Genomic DNA, 21,373 nt, shown 5'->3' with positions numbered 1-21,373 from the left:
TGTAAAACCTTAGTCTTCTCTCTTTAACCAAAGTTAAAATTAAAAGTGAATGAAGCTTGCAAACTATACTAGGAAACATTCAACAGGGGCATAAAATATAATTTAAAAAAAAGCAGCATCAAGCATATCTAAACTTGAGGTGCCAACCTGGTGAAGCTACAACGCATGGCTACATGCATGCAAAACAGCGGAAGCAGAATACAATCAACCATCTCAACCATCTCACAACCAACAGATCAATCAAAGCTCGCCAGCTCTGCCACATCCAGTCATGGATGTTGGTGGACAATTAAACAACTAACAGGTGATGAGGATCGTCCCCATCTTGATAATGGCGGTGCCCAACACGTCAGTACAGAAGACAATGCCGAAGCATGTACAACCCTCTTAACTAGAATTGCTGCATGCATGATGCAGGTTAGCCTCCTTCTGAAGTCCCCAGCATCACAGATGCCAGTCTTCAGCCAATTGATAGCAAGAAACAGCTGAAGGCACTGGATACTGCAAAGGCTATGGGCCGTGACAACATCCCGGCAATAGTACTAAAGACATGCCCCAGGACTAATGGCACCCCTAAACAAAGATAAAAGCAAAATACCACAGATGCTGGAAATCTGAAACATAAACAGAAGACGCTGGAAAACTCAGTGGGCCTGACAGCATCTGTGGAGAGAGAAACAGAATTGAGGTTTTGAGTTCATATGACCTTTCTTCAGAGCCCTGGTTGGAGCCATAACCAAAGGTTGAGATTGTTGGAGGTTAGTCATCTCACCCCCAGGACATTGGTACAGGATTTCCACAGGTCCAACCTTCTTCAACAGTTTCATCAAATACCTTCCCTCCATCATAATGGGCTGAATCTTATCTATGTCAAGCGGGCTGGGCGGGAGTAGGCGCGGGTGGGTGCAGAGCCAGTTGCCACCCGTGATTGGCTGCACGCCGCCATTTTATGTGGACGGGCCAATTAAAGCTTGCCCAGCGTAACATGCATTCTGTAGCGCTCAGCGCTACCTGGGCTGGGGGAGGAGGGAGAGTTGGGGCCTGCGCTCCGTCTCTGCACAGTAATTGCCTTCGCAGTAATCTCCCTGAGGCACGGAGCTGCCTCAGGGAGACCAAGTACATAATGAAACTTTTTTATAAATAAAGTGAAAATTTATTTGGACATGTCGCCTCATGTGACAGTGTCACATGAGCTGGGATATGTTTGTCAATTTAGCAAACTGAAGGATTTTCCCCTCGGTGAATAGGGGCAGGGTCCTGCTCGCCGAGGGGAAAATGACATGGGATGACATCAGGAGAAAGCCCCAACGTCACCCCGGTCCATTTAAATCTTCAGCTGTCCACCTGCCGACCTGTCAATGGCCAATTAAGGCCATTGACAGGCTAATTTACCTTGTTAAAGACTTGCCCATCCAACCTTAAGGCTGGCGGGCAGGCCAGGAGCCCCAGTGGGCTCCAGATTATTCATGAAACTTCATCCACAGGCAGGATGAAGTTTCATGTCCTTTTTTAAAAAATTGAATAAACTTTATGTGTTTCTTATTAACATGTCCCATCTCGTGTGACATTGTCACATGAGGGGGACATGTTCATTTTAATATTTCTCTATTTTTTGACTTTTTTTACCTGTCAGTAAACACCCTGAGACAGCACTTAGTCTCGTGGAGCAGTGTGCTCTTTCGCGCGCTTGCACAAAAGAGCGCACTTTGACAGCTGGAGATTCCCTTCCCCCCCTGCACAGGAAGTGCATAGCGCTGCCCGTCGGGCAGGCTGCTGGGCAGGCCTTAATTGGCCTGCCCACTCAAAATGGCGGCGGGCCCCATTTCGGCAGCAGGGGTCGGCTGCCTGCTCGCCGCCGAGCCAGTGGGGCCCACTCGCCCATCGAGGGCTAAATTCTGACCAAAATTTATTTATTTATTGTATTAAACCTTCAGGAAACCTCATCCCGCCCGTGGATGAGGTTTCCTGAAAACGCAAAGGCCGCTTAGGCTCTTTGCCTGCCCGTCAACAACTTTAATTCCTTTTTTACTGGTCTTAATGGGCTGCTGACAGTTCGGCGGGTGCGCAGCCGCCTCTGGTGTGTGCCCGCCGAATGAAATATCAAAATGATGTGCGATGACATTGGTATGCGTGTCCGACATTATCGCGGGTCATTTTATGTGTCAGCATGCCAGGCCTGCCCCTGCTTGTCGACGGCAATATTCGTCCCAATGTTACTGACAGGGACGAGAAAGAACTTGAACACCCAATTCCCTTCCCTTACTATCCATAATCATTGTTTTATGTATGACTTTGGACAAGAGCGTTAGTAGTTAGGTGAGTGAGGGAATCTTAATCACTTTCTAAAAATGTAATTTTGTTTGTATTTAACATTTAACATCTGACTGAAATTCTAAATTTCATCCAGGTGTAAGCAGGGATATACAAGCTCTCAGCTGGAGAGCAGCTGAAGTTAGTTAATTAAGGAAACTAGATGAAACAGTTTTTTCTGTGCCAGGGGCTGAGCTAATTCTTTAGTTCCAGAGCATATAAATACAGGCCTCAGTGCAACTTAGCATTTGAGTGTGATTTTAAACAGAGTGCTGGGAGTTGGGTGAGCGAGGGATTAGGGGAGGGAGGTGCTCCTCTGCTTTTCTAACTTTTTCATCCTGTAGGAATTGGTTCTTACTCTAATACAGGGAGAAGAATCTAACTGTTTGGTAAGTGGTTAAGGTCTATTCTATTCCTAAAGTTTAAAATAATATACGGACTGGTGGTAAAGTTAATGAAATACATAAAAAGGAAAGTAATGAATTGAATAAAATAATTAAGTAGTTAACTAAAACATATTAAGGATGACAGGACAGGTGATGTGTCATGACTGCAGCATGTGAGGACTCCTGGATGTCATTATGATCCAGGGCAAACACGTCTGCAGTAAGTGTTTGTGGCTCGCGGAGCTTTGGCTCAGAGTCGTTGAGCTGGAGGCTGAGCTGCAGACACTGTTATACATCAGGCAAGTTACCTGGAGACAGTCACACCCCTTAGGATAGGGTCTTCTGATTTGGTCAGGGGCAGGAGGGCGTGACTGTGAATGAGCCACTTAAGGGGACCCAGAATCCAGGAATGCAGGAGCCTCAGCCCTGGCAATTGTCTGACAGGTTTGAGGCTCTCTCAGCTTGTTTGGATGAGAGTGGGGGCTGCAGGGTGATGAGCTGACTGGCCATGGTACATGAAGCCATTCAAGCGGGTGGAGCAAAAAGGAATGTAGTGGTAGTAGGGGACTGTATAGTGAGGGGGACTGACACCATTCTCTGTAGCAAAAAGTGAGAGTCCAGTGTTGCCTGCCCGGTGTCAGGGTTTGGGACATCTGCTCAGGGCTGGAGAGGAACTATGAGTGGGTGGTCCATGTAGGTACCAACGACATAGACAGGAGAAGGAAAGAGGTTCTGCATAGTCAGCATGAGGAGCTAGGCACCAAATTAAGAAGCAGAATGTCAAAGGTAATAATCTCTGGATTATTACCTGAGCCACATGCAACTTGGCCTAGGGCAAATAAGATTAGAGAAATGAATGCATGGCTCAAAGACTAATGTGGGAGAAGTGGGTTCTGGTTTGTGGGGCACTGGCACCAGTACTGGGGAAAGTGTGATCTGTACTGTTGAGATGGTCTACACCTGAACCGTGAAGGGACCAGTGTTGTAGTGAGCTGCATAACTAGAGAAGTAGAGAGGATTTTAAACTAAATAGTGGGGGAAAGGAATCAAATTTGGGAAGATATGATAAATCAAAGGGCAGAGACAAGGTCAGAGAGAAATGTACTAATATGGGAAATGATAAACAGACCATGACAGGAAGGGATAGAGAGTTCCCCTGCAGTTACTACCCTTGTACCTCTAGATGTTCGAGTTTGCAGTTTTGGGAGGTGCGGTGGAAGAAACCCTGGTGAGTTGTAAGACTGAATCTTGTAGATGGTACATACTGCATCCACATTCTTGTTCTGGAGGAAGTGAATGTTTAAGATGGTGAGTGCTGTGGTGATCGGGTTGCTAGAGTGTGGCACCATATATTTCATCACACCCCTGACTTGTACCTTGTATGTGGTGGAAAGGCTTTAGGACGTCAGAAGACGGATCACTCACAGAAGAATATCCAGCATCTGACCTGACAGAACATTAGCAAAACAGTTTGTTATTTTCACAACAATCTGATGGCTTCATGCTCACCATTACTGATATTTAATTCCAATTTTATTAAGTTAACTGAATTCAGATTCACAATCTGCCACCTTGGGATTTGAACTCCTGTGCCCATATTATGAATCATCTGGATTACCAGATAAGCCTATTCTACCGGACCCTATCTATTACAGCTATTAGAAAGATTGACCTGTTCAGTTGGGGTGAGGGGTAGGGTGGGTGAGGGAGTAGGGTGGATAAGGCAAGTGGGTAAAAAGAGTAAGGTGTGTAAGGGAGTAGAGTGGGTGAGGGGCTAGGGTGTGTAAGGGGGTAGGATGGGTAAGGAGGTAGGGTGGGTGTGGGAGTAGTGTAAGGGGATATGCTGGGCAAGGAGGCGGGGTAGTAAGGTAAATGGTAAGGGAATAGGGAGGGTGAAGGGGTAGAGTGGCAGGTGGGTAGGATAATGTGGTCAGTTGGGCATGGGGGAAGTGGGAGGGGTGCCGGGGGAGGGAGTCGGTTGGTGAGGTTGGGTCAAGTTGAGTCGGGGGCGGGGTGGTGTAGTGTGGTCGGAGGAGTGGCTGAGGGGGAGTTGAGGGTGTGGGCGTAATCGGGGGTGTGAGGGTAGTCCGGGGGTGGGTGGGTGTGGTTGGGAGAGTGGAGTCGGGTGGTGAGGTTTGGTCACTTGAGTTGGGGGGCATTGTGGGGTTGGGGGAGTCAGAGTCAGGTAGTAGTTGGGGGGGTTGGTGGTGAGTCAATGGGGTAGCTGGGACATCAGGAGGGAGCTGGATGATGAGTTTAAATCGGGTCAGGTTTGGTGGGGGGGTGGGTTAGGTGTTAGTGATTGGGGGGGTAATTTGTATAGTTACCCAGGAGTTAGACTAGAATATTTCTGTCTAACATTTCCTGAATAATTATTCAGGTAAGTATTGGAACTATGTGAAGTCTCCGACTCTAACTCAAGAGTTGGAGATGTTTTTTGAGGGTCCTGGGGAACAGGCGAATTGCCTATCGGGAGTTCACACTTCACGGGCAATTCCGGCGGAGTGACTGCGTTCAGTCTTCGAGGGGTACTGTAGCATACCTTCCTGGATATGTCCAGACTCTGACCACCTGGGGAGGGATAGACCTGAGCCATTGCAGTTTATGCAGGGTTAATGCACTGTCTTTTAAGACCTTAAAGGCATTGCATTGAAGAAATCCAAAATAGGTGTAACCTAGAAATGAGTTGTAACATCCTCATTGTCACTTTACTAAATACAGCAAACTTCACATAGAGCAAGCATCCAACCTGGAGTCTTCCTGATTCCTGGCCCAATATCCACAACTTTAACCAGTTGAACCATAAACCATTTACCTAAATAGCAATTACTCAGGTGATGACCTACCAGTTTGGACTTTATCTCTACACCATGGGTGAAATTTTATGCTATCAGGATTTTGTGGACCCACCGAAATCAATGGACTTTTGAATGGTTCGCCGCATCTTACGGCCATGCCCACGCTACTACAGGGCTGTGACATTACCTGTGTAAATGGTGAGATGTCAGATTCTAAAAGCAGAGGGAGCCTGCTATGTACTGGAACTTACACCTTATCCTCAACTGTGTTTGAATGAGGCCAGAAATCTGCCCCACAAACTGAAAGCATTTCGATTTTGAGCTAAACTCTACAGAAGCCAATAGATGGTGCTGTGTGTCAAGGAATGTGAATAAACACTGCTGCAAAGTTGGGAGATGAAACACTACATGTCTATATAAATGACAAACTAACAGCAGATAACTATTGGTAATATCTTTCCTGTGGACTCACAGGCTAACTCCTCAGCATAGTTCATGCCCCCAGTTTCATGGCATTATGATTAAAGAATAGGTAACTGTTAGTGGGTCACAGATGTAGGCTGTAGCTTGGCAATAATATGTCAGCTTGACTGAGTGGTAACACCCTGTCCTCCACAACAGAAGGTTATAGGTTGAGGGCTCCAGCCTACAATCTACTGTCTAAGGAGTGATGTGTTGTCAGTGGTGTTGCCTTTTGTATGAGGTGTTGGAATGGGAGCTCTGTATGCCTGTTCAGGTGGACATAAAAGATCTCACTGCACTATTTGAAGCAAAGCAGGGAGTTTAACTGCCCTGGCCAACATTTATTCCTTAGCAAGGCATTGTTGTTTGTGAGAGACTGCTGTGCACAAATGGCTGTCGGTTTTGCCCAAAACCTTGCGAGAGTAATTTGTTAACTTTGAAACATTTTGAGACAATGTGATGGTACAAATGGTATTAGATTCGTGCATGTTCATATTTAATTAATGACAATGTTGCAGTCTGTTTGCAAGTTGCTAATTAAACTTCTATTTCAGAGAGCGATGGATACTCAGTTGTTGAGTATATTCAAGGCTGAGATTGCTAGATTTTTTGGACTCTAAAGGGGCTATGGAGATTGAGTGGAAAATTGGAGTTGCGGTCGAGGATTAGCCATGATCCTACTAAATGGTAAAACAGTCTCAAGGGACCATACAATCTACTTTTGCTCCTATTTCTAATGTTCTCATGTTCTCTAATCCAGTTGCTGGCAGTTCAAAATTTTCCAACCTAGCATTATTTCCTTAACAATTGAACATTATGCTTTGATTCAGAATACCTTTCTACTGAGAGCTAAGGCTGCTGTTGATGGGCCGATCGAGACATTGCCGATTAAATTTGGGATGTGGGCATCATTGTCAAGGCCACAATTTGTTTCCCATCCCTAACTGTCCCTGTGAGCTGCCTTCTTGAACCGCTGCAGTCCATGTGGTGTAGGAACACCCACAGTGCTGTTAGGAGGGAGTTCCAGGATTTTGACCCAGTGACAATGAAGGAACAGCGATATATTTCCAAGTCAGGATGGTGAGTGACTTGGAGGGAAACTTTGAGTTCATCTTGGTACCATGCGCCTGCTGTCTTTATCCTTTTGGGTGGCAGTGGTTGTGGGTTTTGGAGGTGGTTTCAGAAGAGCCATGGCATTTAAAATACTTTCACAATATGTGCCAAATTTCTGTTTATGGATCAATTACTCACACTATTACTCTCCCTAAGACGTTTGTACTTCCTTTCCTGTGGATTGGAGCGGTCCTCCCTGTTTTACAGCATTACTATGGGCTGCTGCCTGTTTCTGCTTGCTCCCTTGGAATTTCCTCCATTGTGACCTCCCCCCGACCTGAACCCAGGAATTAACGGAAGTCCACCGCTGGTGAGGCAGCAGGTTCAAATTCCATTTCCAACTTTGGGTATAGTGCGTCTGGAGGCAGAGCAGGTGCTAGTAGCTCTTTGCCATAAGTTAAATAATGCCCAACACCAATTTTGAGGAGTCTGGGGCCTTCGACCTCTGGGCACCCATTTTGGGGCTAGAAATAAGCCTAATTTTTTTTTTTGGTTCATTCATATGTGGGCATCACTGGCTAGGCCAGCATTTATTGCCCATCCCTGATTGCCCTTGAGAAGGTGGTGGTGAGCTGCCGTCTTTAACCACTGCAGTCCATGTGATGCAGGTGCACCCACAGTGCTGTTAGGGAGGGAGTTCCAGGATTTTGACGCAGTGACAGTGAAGGAATGATGATATATTTCCAAGTCAGAATGGTGAGTGACTTAGAGGGGAAACTCCAGGTGGTGGTGTTCCCATGTGTCTGCTGCCCTTGTCCTTCTAGATGGTAGTGGTTGTGGGTTTAAGGAGCTGTCTAAGGAGCCTTGGTGAGTTCTTGCAGTACATCTTATAAATGGTACACACTGCTGCCACTGTCTGTCAGTGGTGGACGGAGTGAATGTTTGTGGATGTGGTGCCAATCAAGCGGGCTGCTTTGTCCTGGATGGTGTCAAGCTTTTTGAGTGTTGTTGGAGCTGCACTGATCCAGGTAAGTGGAGAGTATTCCATTACACTCCTGACTTGAGTCTTTTAGATGGTGGACATGCTTTGGGAGTCAGGAGGTGAGTTATTTATCGCAGGGTTCCTAGCCTCTGACCTTCTCTTGTAGCCACAGTGTTATCTGGCTGTTCCAGTTCAGTTACTAGTCAATGGCAACTCCCAGGATGTTGATAGTGGGGGGATTCAGCGATGGTAATGCCATTGAATGTCAAGGGGCGATAGTTAGATTCTCTCTTGTTCGAGATGGTCATTGCCTTGCACTTGTGTGGCGCGAATGTTACTCACCACTTGTCAGCCCAAGCCTGGGTATTGGCCAAGTCTTGTTGTATTTGGACATGGACTGCTTCAGTATCGGAGGTGTCATGAATGGTGTTGAACATTGTGTAATCATCAGTGAATATCCTTACTTCTGACCTTGTGATGGAAGGAAGTTCATTGATGAAGCAGCTGAAGGTGGTTGGGCCAAGGACACTACTCTGAGGAACTCCTGCAGTGATGTCCTGGAGTTGAGATGACTGACCAACAACTGGAACTATCTTCCTATGTGCTAGGTATGACTCCAACCAGTGGAGAGTTTTCCCCCTGATTCCCATTGACTCCAGTTTTGTTAGGGCTCCTTGATACCACACTCAGTCAAATACTATCTTGAGGTCAAGACGAGTCACTCTCAGCTCATTTCTGGAGTTCAGCTCTTTTTTCCATGTTTGAACCAAGGCTGTAATGAGGTCAGGAGCTGAGTGGCCCTGGCAGAACCCAAACTGAGTGTCAGTGTGCAGGTTATTGCCAATCAAGTGCTTGATAGCACTGTTGATGACTCCTTCCATCACTTTACTGATGATTGAGAGTAGACTGATAGGACGGTAATTGGCTGGGTTGAATTTGTCCTGCTTTTTGCATACAGGACATACCTGGGCAATTTTCCACATTGCTGGGTAGATGCCAGTGTTGTAGCTGTACTGGAACAGCTTGGCTAGGGGCGTGGCAAGTTCTGGAGCACAAGTCTTCAGTACTATTGCTGGAATATTGTCAGGGCCCATCGCCTTTGCAGTATCTTGTGCCTTCAGCAATTTCTTGATATCATGTGGAGTGAATCGAATTGGCTGATGACTCGCGTCTGCGATGCTGGGGACCTCCGTAGGAGACCGAGATGGGGATCATCCACTTGGCACTTCTGGCTGAAGATTGTAGCAAATACTTCAGCCTTGTCTTTTGCACTGATGTACGGAGCTCCCCCATTATTGAGGATGGGGATATTTTTGGAGCCTCCACCTCCAATGAGTTGTTTAATTGTCCACCACCTTTCATGACTGGATGTGCCAGGGCTGCAGACCTTAGATCTGATCCATTGTTTGTGGGATCACTTAGCTCTGTCTATCACTTGCTGCTTACGCTGTTTGGCACGCAAGCTGTCCTGTGTTATGGCTTCACCCAGGTTGACCCTTCATTTTTAGGTGTGCCTGGTGCTGCTCCTGGCATGCCCTCCTGTACTCTTCATTGAGCCAGGGTTGATCCCCTGGCTTGATGGTAATGGTAGAGTGAGATATATGCTGGGCCATGACGTTACAGGTTGTGGTTGAGTACAATTCTGCTGCAGCTGATGGTCCACAGCGCCCCATGAGTTGCTAGATCTGTTCAAAATCTATCCCATTTGCCACACAACATGATGGAGGGTTTCCTCAATGTGAAGACAAGCCTTTGTCTCCACAAGGACTGTGCAGTGATCAGTCCTACCAATACTGTCATAGACAGATGCACCTGTGGCAGGCCAGTTGGTGAGGATGAATTCAATTATGTTTTTCTCTCTTGTTGATTCCCTTATGACTTGTCACAGACCCAGTCTAGCAGCTATGTCCTTTAGGACTCGGCCAGTTCAGTCTGTAGTAGTGCTACCGAACCACTCTTGGTGATGGACATTGAAGTCTCCCACTCATGGTACATTCTACTCATTGAGTTCAACTGGTTTCTAACATTTCTCCTTATTTTAGTCTGATCTTTCTTTGAATAAGCTTTAATGAGTGTGATAGTCAACAAGCAGCATTTTTTGCAACCTGTGCAAAGCCTAGCTTGAGAATACGGAATAATGACAATCACTCTGTGTTGTACTAGCTCCAATTAAAATATACCCAGATCAACAGTGTACACACAGAAACAATACCGGAAATGACAATCTGGGGAATTAATCAGAATTTTCTGAAAACATTATGAAATGCAAATGATGCAAGCTGTTACTAAATTGCAAGCTGGGCAGCAACTTGTGCTGACAGAGAGATCCTTTGTGAATGGTGAATCACCACAAGTTGTTGGGTAATTTGTGTCACTTGACAGTTAGCTTTGCAAAAACATCATCTTGCTCTTAGTTTCATTTTAATTTTCATGAAGCTGCTGCATTTGCACATTAACTGTTCATTAAACTTGCCACAGAAAGTCTAGTAATTAACAGTGTGAGGAGATAATTGTTAATGATTGCTAATCAACCTCTCCGGCCCAGAGAGTGAACAATTATAAGTATGGAGAATCATGCCTTCAGGTTGTGAATTGGTGTTGGAGATTTTGAGAATGTCATATTTTTTCTTACTTTTCATTTCTTTCTCTTTTCTTCCTCTCTCAATCCAGTCTTTCTTTCCATCTCTTGATTTTTCTTTCTGTACCTGATTTGACATTGAATTCATGCTCCTTCCCAATCATTCCTCTTTGAGTTTCTCAATCCTTTAATTACATTGGTTGAGGAGGTACACCTTTGGCCCCATTATTCACCAGGGTCCCAGAAAAATTTGAGCCCATATTTTGTAAGCCGGCAGTGAGACTTGTGATTGGTGTTCAACAATTGGCAATAGCAAAGCACATACCAGAAGCACTGCTTTAATGGCCCATAGAGGAATAGCAAACAGCACTAGATGTTTTTACTGCCAGTGGAAGGTTAGGAATTAATTGCAAAAAAGACAGATAACAGAAGCCTTTTAACTGGAACAATTTAATCGCAGGAATATTGTTCCCTTTATCCAAATAAGTAAACAGCATTAAATGTGAAATGTACCGATCCTGCTTGGCAGCAAAATGCAGTGCAATTGACCAAGAATTAATACCAACACAGCTGTAATTAAAAGTTTGTAAGCTTTCAAATTATCCATTGGCCCTATTGAGGTGAGGTTATGAAGCAATGACAAATTATTCTGTTTTTAACTGAAGCCTATTGACAACTCTGGGGAATTTCTGCAAAACCTTTGATTCTCACTGTTATAGTGAGCCTAGGATATTGGCAGTAAGTTTCTATTCCTCCTGCTTTTCTCTGCCAGTTTTTCTACTCTCCTATAATAAAAAACAGAGAATGGTGGAAATACTCAGCAGGTCAGGCAGTGTCTGTGCAGAGAGAAACAGAGTTAATGTTCCAGATGTGTGACCTATCATCAGACCATCATCATGCTGGAAGATCAGTATTTTGCTTTTGTCTCATCTCACCTTTCTTACAACTATTTGCTGGGAAATGGTCCAAAGGGGATCACCCAGTACGTCACTCATTACTGCCTGCTTTCCCCATGTGTTAACCTTGACATTGGCTCTACCAGGCACAATGCCTCGCAATAAGCCTGAGGCTTGAAAGTGAAGGGCTGAGGTGTCCTTTGCAGCCATTGACAGTGCTGTGCCTGTACTGAAATATAGATGTAGGCCAAATCTCAGCAAGCTCAGCTACTATCACCTAGCAGCTTCCTTGAATACCTGCCTAACATCCAGGATGCCCAGGCAACAAAATTGCTCAGGGTTTACACCTGATCCCACTGATTTCATAAATTTCCAGGCAAACCTGTTCAAGCACAAAACCTCTGCCCACCTGTTAGAAGACCAAATAAAATCAGCAGTGGTCCTTTGGCTTGGAGCCAGCAGCAAAGGCTTCCCAAGCTGGATTTTTTTATTCATTCATGGGATATGGGTTTCGCTGGCTGGGCCAGCATTTAATGCCCATCACTAATTGCCCTTGAGAAGGTGGTGGTGAGCTGCCTTCTTGAACCACTGCAGTCCATGTGGTGTAGGTACAACTACAGTGCGGTTAGGGAGGGAGTTCCAGGGTTTTGACCCAGCGACAGTGAAGGAATGGTGATATATTTCCAAGTCAGGATGGTGGTTGACTTGGAGGGGAACTTCCAGGTGGTGGTGTTCCCATCTATCTGCTGTTCTTGTCCTTCTAGATTGTAGTGGTCGTGGGTTTGGAAGGTGCTGCCTAAGGAGCCTTGGTGAGTGTCTGAGTGCATCCTGTAGATGATACACACTGCTGCTCCTGTGCATCAGTGGTGGAGGGAGCTAATGTTTGTGGATGGGGTGCCAATCAAGTGGGCTGCTTTGTCCTGGTGTCAAGCTTCTTGAGTGTTGTGGGAACTGCACTCATCCAGGCAAGTGGAGAGTATTCCATCAAACTCCTGACTTATGCCTTGTAGATGGTGGACAGGCTTTGGGGAGTCAGGAGATGAGTTACTCAGTGCAGGCTTCCTAGCCCCTGACCTGCCCTTGTAGCCAGAGTATTTATATGGCTAGTCCACTTGAGTTTCTGGTCAATGGTAACCCCAAGAATGTTAATAGTGGGGATTCAGTGATGGCAAAGCCATTGAATGTCAAGGGGCAATGATTAGATTCTCTCCTGCCGGAGATGGTCATTGCCTGGCACTTGTGGTGTGCAAATGTTATTTGTCACTTGTCAGCCCAAGCCTGTATATTGTCCAGGTCTTGCTGCCTTTGGACATGGACTACTTCTGTATCTGAGGAGTCGCGAATGGTGAACATTGTGCAATCATCAGTGAACATCCCCACTTCTGACTTATGATGGAAGGAAGGTTATTGGTGAAGCAGTTGAGGATGGTTGGGCTGAGGACACCACGCTGAGGAATTCCTGCAGTGATGTACTGGAGCTGAGATGATTGACCTCGAACAACCATGACCATCTTCCTTTGAACTAGGTATGACTCCAACCAATGGAGAGTTTTTCCCCTGATTCCCATTGACTCCAGTTTTACTAGGGTTTCCATGTTGCCACACTCACTCAAATGTTAGCACGTTTCCATATTAACTGGATTGTGACTGCATTTCTAAAACACTTCATTGGCTGGAAAGTTTTTTGGGTCATCTTGAGGTCATGAAAGGCATGCTACATAAATGCAAGCTCTTTCTTTATTTTCCACTTCCCCCACCCAGTCAAAACCTACCCAGCACGATGTACTTTAGACAGCCCACCACTACAGAGCATACCCAGCACTAAGGAAGATGGTTGTGGTTGTTGATGGCAACTCATCCGAACCTCAAGTCATCGCTAGAGGAGTTCCTCAAACCATCTTCAACTGATTCATCAATGACCTTCCCTCCAACATAAGGTCAGAAGTGGGGATTGCACAATGTCCAGTACCATTCAAAATTTCTCAGGCACTGAAGTAGTTCCTGTCCATGTACAGCAAGACCTGGACAACACCCTGGCTTGGAATGATAAGTAGCAAGTAACTTTCATGTCACACAAATGTTATGCAATGACCACCTCCAACAAGAGAGAATCTAATCATATCTTCTTGACATTCAATGTCATCAAATCCCTCACTATTAACATCTATTTTTCTACCTATTCATCTATGTGGCTTTTATAGGCCCAGCAGCCACTTTACTCCTGCTGTTAGAACAAATTTCCCTTTCTTGCAGCAGCAGAGACTTCTCATTGAAATACCACCCTGCATATTAAATTAGGGCCCCATCAAAAAAAAATGGTCTGGTGCTGGCAACAACACAAAGGCAGGAGCAGTCCTACCCTACTATTGGTCCAAACATCTCAGGAAAATCTCACCCGTAATGTCTGTGAAGTGAACTTATTGGTTATAGGAAAGAAATGCTTTCAGAGGCCTGGCATCACTTCCTAGTGGTGGGCATGGAATCATAAAATAGTGCAAGGATAGAAAGGGGACATTCAGCCCATTTGAATTTCAAAGACCAATCCGGTTAGCCCCAATCCCCTGCTCGTGCCCCAAACCCTTACAAATTTCTCCTTTATATATTTATCCAACTCCCTTTCAAAAGTTACTTTTGAATCAATATCTGACATCCTATCAAGCAACTCATTCCACACCTTAACCACTCATTCTGCAGAAAAGCTTTTCTTCATGTTGCCTCTGGTTCTTTTGCCAATCTCCTTAAACCTGTGGCCTTTGGTTACCAACCATTCAGGCATTGGATAGTCTACCTGAACCCTTCATGAATTTAACACCCCTATCGACTCTTCTCTTAACGTCCTCTTTTCCCCTTTCCTGGAACTATCCTAGTAAATCTCCAAAGCCTTCACATGATTCCTAAAGTGTGGTGCCCAACATTGGACACAATACTCCAGCTGAGGTTGAGTTTTATAGAGGTGTAGCTTAATTCCTGGATTTTGTACTCTATGCCTCTATTTATAAAGCCAAAGATTCCTTATGTTTATTTACTGTTTTGGTAATCCATCCTGACAGCTTCAAAGATTTGAGCGCCAACACCTCCAGGTCTCACTCATCCTGCTTTCCCTTTAAAATTGTACCTCTTAGGTCAATTATCTCTCCTCATTCTTCCTACCAAAATGTGTCATCTTATACTTCTCTGCGATGAAATTCACTAGCCTTTCAATCTCCTCCCGAACTCTATAACTATCTTCTTCACTGTTTACACTTCCAAGTTTCCTGCAACCTGCAAATTTTGAAATTGTGCCCTGTGCCCCCAAGTCCAAGGTTTTTGGCATTAAGTGTGGCCTTGCCAATGCCTGCATTCTGGGAACAAAATAAAAGCAAACTTGCTGATTTCTTTATACAAAAAGCCCCTAATTTTAGTGTTATAGCCAGTGGAATATTTAGAATCCTTTAGTTGAAGGTAGCCTACATGGGGCCATTGGGTGACAAATGGTGTTGTTATACTACAGGAAATGGAATGGGGAAATTCCTTGGAGCTGGTCCATTCCAGCATTGTATCTTTGTCATGATTGGGGCAGACACCCATTTAACACAATTACACATAGTTTCTGCCATGCTTCCAAGAGCAGTGGTGGAGATCTGAGCAAAACCCTGGCCCAGATTGAAACCTGTAATTACCGATAATCCAGGTTACACAATGGATACACATTACTCTCTGACCTTTACAAATGGAGCTTTGTACAAGTACCTCCGGCCAGAGTTTACTGGCAATCAAATTGCAGTTAAATTTTAATAGTAGCAGAGAGCTGGCTGCCTCATGGGCTTTCCACTAACATTAAAATGATTAAAAATGCAGGTCACACCACTTGCCTAAATGTGATTTGGATGACTTCATGCCTAAATTATGCTATACAGCTTGTGTCGATGTGATGCCAAAACCACTGTGTGGCATAGCTAGCTCACTAATCACACATAGCACTGAGGCTGTATATATAGTGGAAATGTTTTAAGAGTGTCAGGATTTGTGTTTCATTTAACATTTCTTTGCATCTCACTGATATTTTATTTCCTGTTTCATTATGATGTGGGTAGTCTTTTCCAAAAGAGTGGAGCACCCCACGCCCCCCCCACACAGTGCACCATGTGTTACTGTTTTGAACCATCAGTATATTGCAAAGTACAATCACCCAGTCACTAAGGCTCCTTTAACAGCACCTTCCAAACCCACAACCTCTACCACCTTGAAGGACAAGGGCAGCAGTTACATGGGAACACCACCACCTGCAAGTTCTCCTAGCTCCAAGCCACACACCATTCTGACTTAGAATTATTTCGCTGTTGCTGGCTCATAATCCTGGAACATCCTCCCTAACGGCATTATGGGTGTACCTACATATGGACTGCAGTGGTTCAAGAAGGCGGCTCACCACCATCTTCTCAAGGGCAATTCGGGATGGGCAATAAATGCTGTCCTAGCCAGCGATGCCCACATCCCGTGAAAGAGTAAATTTTTAAAAAGTCTATTTATGTTATATAGCTGCGGTATGGAGTTACAGGGGAAAATAAAATGAAATTCAAAAACAAAACCCTCCTTTGTTTGCAACTGTTAAGGGCCCTACATGAAAAGAATTTCAGCAATCTCAAATTAGTTCCTAGGGGAATGATCCTAAAATGTCCTGATTTGAAAATAATTGCCAATTTCATTCAGAGAGACAACAGGAAAGGTGGTGTGGAAAATGAAAAAAAATGTTAGAAGGGGCACTCTGCTAAAATTGGGGCTGAGGCACATTGTTGGGGCAGAACATTTTTCTGAGCACTGACAGAATCAAACATACTAGCATAGGAATTAGGAGGAGAAATAGGCCATTCGGCCCCTGGAACCTGCTCTGCCATTCAATAAGATCATGGCTGACCTGATTGTTGCCTCAGCTCCACTTTCCTGCCTACCCCCTATACCCTTTGAGTCTCTTGTTAGCCAAGAACCTATCTAGCTCTGCCTTAAAAATATTCAATGACCCTGTCTTTACCACTCTATAGGGAAGAGAGTTCCACAGATTCACAACCCACTGGGAGAAAAAAATTATCCTTGTGTCCATCTTAATTGGGGGTCCTCTTGTTTCTCCCACAAGGGGAAACATCCTCTTAGGGGTTAGGTTGGGAAAGTGAAGTTGACATGATCTTATTGAATGGTGGAGCAGGCTCCAGGGGCTGTATGGCTGACTTCTGCTCCTATTTCTTATTTCCTCTGCATATAAGCTGTCCCGGGAGCACATTATGTTGAAAGGAAGATGTTCTATTTCCGAGCACTAATAAAGCTCACCTAATGAAAACAAGATTTATGGGCAATATGTGAAAACTAATATTAAAATAAATATCGTGAGCCCTGGCATCTGTCTAGGGGCAAAAGACAGATAAAGCTCATTTACAAAAAGCTGCATTGAGTTTCCAAGAAGCAGAATTAATTAAGTTTTGAGAGGAAGGTCTTGATAGTGTGGTGATGTGGTGATTTGTCCAATTGCCCATTTTCCTCGGGACCCTCAGTTACCACCAACTAGTAATAGTTCTGGAGTATGAAGATTTGTTTGTCCATTATTGTCTGACAATTCACGTGATCTGTCGTAGATCCCAAGCTCTTTGTCCTCTGAGTGCATCCATGTTAAACGTAATTAGTGACATCTGTTGTTTTTATAGTTAGCAAATGACATTATGACTCAAGTGATAAATCTGAAGCAGCATTAAACAGTCATTTGGTAGTGCAGAACTTGAGTATTGCTGAAAAAAGAGACATGCTGTCGAAGCTTTTCATCTTGCACTCATCAGGACAGATTTGCAAGAATACCAAATCTCAGAGGGAACAACCTGAGAAAAGTGTGCTGACTGAATGGCAGGTCGACTCTGTTGAGGCTTTGCCATGGAGAACGGTTACATTCGTCAATAAAGTCACTAATACCCTTATCAGGAAAAATAGATGTATTTTGATAAGGGCATACATATTGGGCCATAACTTCCGAGCTCCCCAGCGTCGGATTAGGGGGTTATCCCCAAAGATGCGTTGGGGAATCTGTCTCGGAATTTCACAGGGAAGGGTTTTCACAGCAATTGCCCAGAAGTGCAAACTCCCTCTGGGCAATTGTACTGCACTGGCAACCAACTGAAAATGCGATATAAACCGTAAAGTTTGAATGGTTCCGACAGGGTTACATCGAAAATTATGGAGAAAAAGTTAGAAGAATTAAAACCTGTTCTAACTTCTGGGTAACAATTGTTAAGACTCAGACTGAATCCCCCATGGGACTCCCCCTACACTCCTGACTCCCTGGGGATTCCAACCACACCACCAACTAACCACCCCCCACTGTATTCCCGCAACCCCCCCCCAACACCCCCCATGTGATTCACCCCACTGGCACGGGACTCCCTCCACCACCCCCCTGACCTGACCCAAAACCCCCAACCTCTGACACCCCTTGACCTCTAAACCCCCAAAGTCCAAGCTCCCACCTGAGCTCCGATCTCCCCCCCCACCCCCACCCCGGCGAGGTCCCATCCTCCCACACACCCAGCCCTCCGAGGTCCGACCCACCCAGCCCTCGACCCCCGATCTCCGCCCGACCTCCAATCCCCCACTGACTTCTGATCTCCCCCAGCCCCCAAAATCCTACCCACTTAATTTAGACACATACCTTCTTGGCCTGTCAGTTTCCGTGGGACCTTCAACTGGTTTACAGCAGTTAATGCCATAAAAAAGGGCTGGGTGGGGTGGGGGGGCATGTCCTTCAGTCCTTCTTCAATCCTACTCTGCAGGTCCACGACACTGGGCCTCAAGGACAGCTGCGCTGCCTGGATCTCACCCGGCCTGAATCAGAAGGTTGGGTGAGATAGGCATGGCAGAAATCTAGTGTAAGTAATTAGGCACAGAGTGGCAATCTGACGCTGAGTGCCACTTCGAGGAAGTTATGGCCCAAGCTCCATTTTCTTTAGTTCCTGCACACCCTTTGCTGTAAATCATGCCAAAGATCAAAACTGAACATGCAGAATGGGGCAGAATGGATGATTAATGTGTGTTTGAGTTAAATGGATAACTTGGGGGTCCTTGAATCACCCGACACAAAGTCAACTCCACCTCAAAGTGTTAATCATTCAATGGAGGGCCTCTTGAGCTCATTTCCCTTATAATCGTGTGAGGAGTCCTGAAGCCTGCCCCCAGTGTAACATTGAGAAAGGTGTTAGAATCCTGTGCCCAAGCTGTGGGCAAGGCTTATTGGGGCTGCAAAATAAATGACATGGAGTGAAAATTGACACTGCTGTGCCAGCCAATGGACATCGGGTGAGGATCGAGTCTCTGAACTCATGACTGAAATCACAGCAAACACTCCTAACTACAATAGGGTTATTCCTCCAGCAAAAGGCAGTGAGGGGAGGATAATTAACTTTCACAAATAATGTACATAAAATTAATCCATATTTTTTATAACAGTGTGGTCTCTGGGTAAGATTAGATGGAGGAATTATCCAAATATCTGAATTCTGGCTGAGATCTGTGGGGTCACAATATGTAACCATGTTAAAATTAGGGGGGAAACGGTTAGTACAACCAGAGTAACCTCCAGTGGAGGGAAAGTGCACAACTACCTCTGCCCTTGCTCCAAAACTTGATTCTCCCACTCCCACTGGAAAATTCCCTGGGTAGTTGGAAGCTGCTCACTGACTTGTCACTTGTATTTCTGAACATGTTCCAGGTGTAGCATAAATTATTTTAATGACCCAGTGTCAGATGATTGGCTAAGGTCACCTTATCCAATCACAGGTATGTAGAGTGTCTGAATACAACCAGCCCTGCTACCAATGTCGGCTTAAAGGGTAGGACCACTTCCTTCCCTTAATCCTACCCAAGCTCTTACATAGAAACTACTCCTGCGACCTGGAGAGCTGGGACTCTTTCTGATGACACAGATTTATACGAATGATTTTTGTAAAGTGGAGTAATAATGATATGTGTGCTTCAAATAGAATCTTATTCACCAGAAAGGCAGCTCTAAGGTTCCTGACGTTGGGCTGCTTTTCCTGGCTTCACCTATACTATCAGCCCAATGTTGACGGCTGCCATGTTTATATTTTCTCCCTGATGCACATTTTGTGTCACTTTAAGACTTTAAGAACATAAGAGATAAGAACAGGAGTAGGGCATATGGTCTGTCAAGCCTGCTGCAGCATTCAATATGGTCATGGTTTATAGTCTACCTCAGCTCCTTGGGCTGGATTTTAAGCTCCCCACTGGTGGGCTTCAAGGTGGGGGGGTGGCTTGTAAAATCCAGCAGGTGGCTTTTTCTGCCACCTACATGTCCAATTAATGGCCATTTAAGAGCCTCATCCTGGTATTTAACCTGATGCGGGGGTAGGCCCATGCCAAGTGGGAAACTTGGCAGCTTTAGCTGCATGGGCTGATGTGGGGTAGGGGTGGCCCCACTTTACAGGCCCCCTGGACCATTAGAGGCACCCTTATCCCAAGGTCATTCCCCCATTAACCCCTTCCCTTGGCCTCTTGAACACAGCCTCCCAACCTCCGCAACCCCCTTGCCAGGACAAGTTGGCAAGCCTCAACGAGGCTCTCGGCCCTGTACTTACCTGGTCTCCTTGATGTGGTGGGACTGCCTGTAGCCACTGCCCATCGCTGTCTGTGGCACTGCTGGGACTACAGAGCTTTCAGCTATCTGACTGGCGGGCAGCTTTCTAAGGCTGGACTTCCTATTGCAATATGGGCAGAAATCCAGTCTTAAAGCAATTAACAGTGCTCCCATTCAGGATCATAAGCGGGTATCCCCTGACTTCTTATCTGGGTTCGGGGGGGGGGGAGTTGTGGGAGTCAGGGGGTGGTGGGGGTCAGGGGGGGTGTGGTGGGGGTCAGGGGTTGGTTGTGGTTCTGGGGGGGGTGGTGGGGGTCAGGGGTTGGTTGTGGCTCGGCAGGGTGGTGGGGGTCGGGGGGCGTGGTGGGGGTCGGGGGTGGTGGTGCTGGGGGCTGGGGGGGACTGGGGTCAGGGGTGGTGGGGGTCGTGGGGGAGGGGTTGTGGAGGTCGGGGATCGTGTGTCCCAGTAAAATCCAGCCCCAGGCTCCCATTCTATTCCTATTGGATTCTCTCAGTGTAGGAAAATCTCTTGATCTCAGTTTTGGATATACTCAACAACTGAACAGCCAAAGCCTTCGGGAGTATGGAATTCAAAAGATTAACAAACCTCTGAGTGGGGAGATTTCTCCTTATCTCGGTCCTAAATAGCTGACCCCTGGTTTTGAGACCATGATCTGAATTCTGGACTCTCCAGCTGGGGGAAACAGCCTCTCAACGTCTACCTTATTCAGCCCTCTAAGAATTGTATACATTTCAATGAGATCACTTCTCATTCTTCTAAACTCCAGAGAATATAGACCCATTCAACCCAGTCTCCTCACACAGCCCTCTCATCCCTTTCTCCAGTATATTTATATCAACCTTCGCTATATATCACTCTTGATGCATTTCATATTACTGACTCTCGCCAGTACAGTTCACCAGTCTCTGCAGTGTTTTATCATCAAACATTGACACATTGGCACAACTTTGCAAACTCTGACTGTCAGTGTAAAGCACTGTTTCTTGGTCTGCCTATTACAGAGATCAACAGCATTAACAGGCGCAGAAACAGGCACAGCTGGTTTATGTTGGTGTTATGCTCCACCTCTCAACCTACTTTAACTAACACTGCCAGCAAATCCTTTTATTTCTCCCTCATATATTTAACTAGCTTTCCTTATGTACATCCATGTTTGTTGCCTCAACTGTTCCATGCGGACTGGAATAGTTTCACCTGCATTAATCCTGTGGGTAATGTTAGAAAATTAGACATTTTTCACTGAAGGACTGCACTGGGGGAATGTGCTGGAAGGTTGAATTC

This window comes from Carcharodon carcharias, chromosome 6 (genome assembly GCF_017639515.1).
Source record: "Carcharodon carcharias isolate sCarCar2 chromosome 6, sCarCar2.pri, whole genome shotgun sequence".
Classification (NCBI taxonomy): Eukaryota; Metazoa; Chordata; class Chondrichthyes; order Lamniformes; family Lamnidae; genus Carcharodon; species Carcharodon carcharias.
The sequence above is the reverse complement of the archived record's forward strand: the minus strand, read 5'-3'. Positions refer to the sequence as shown.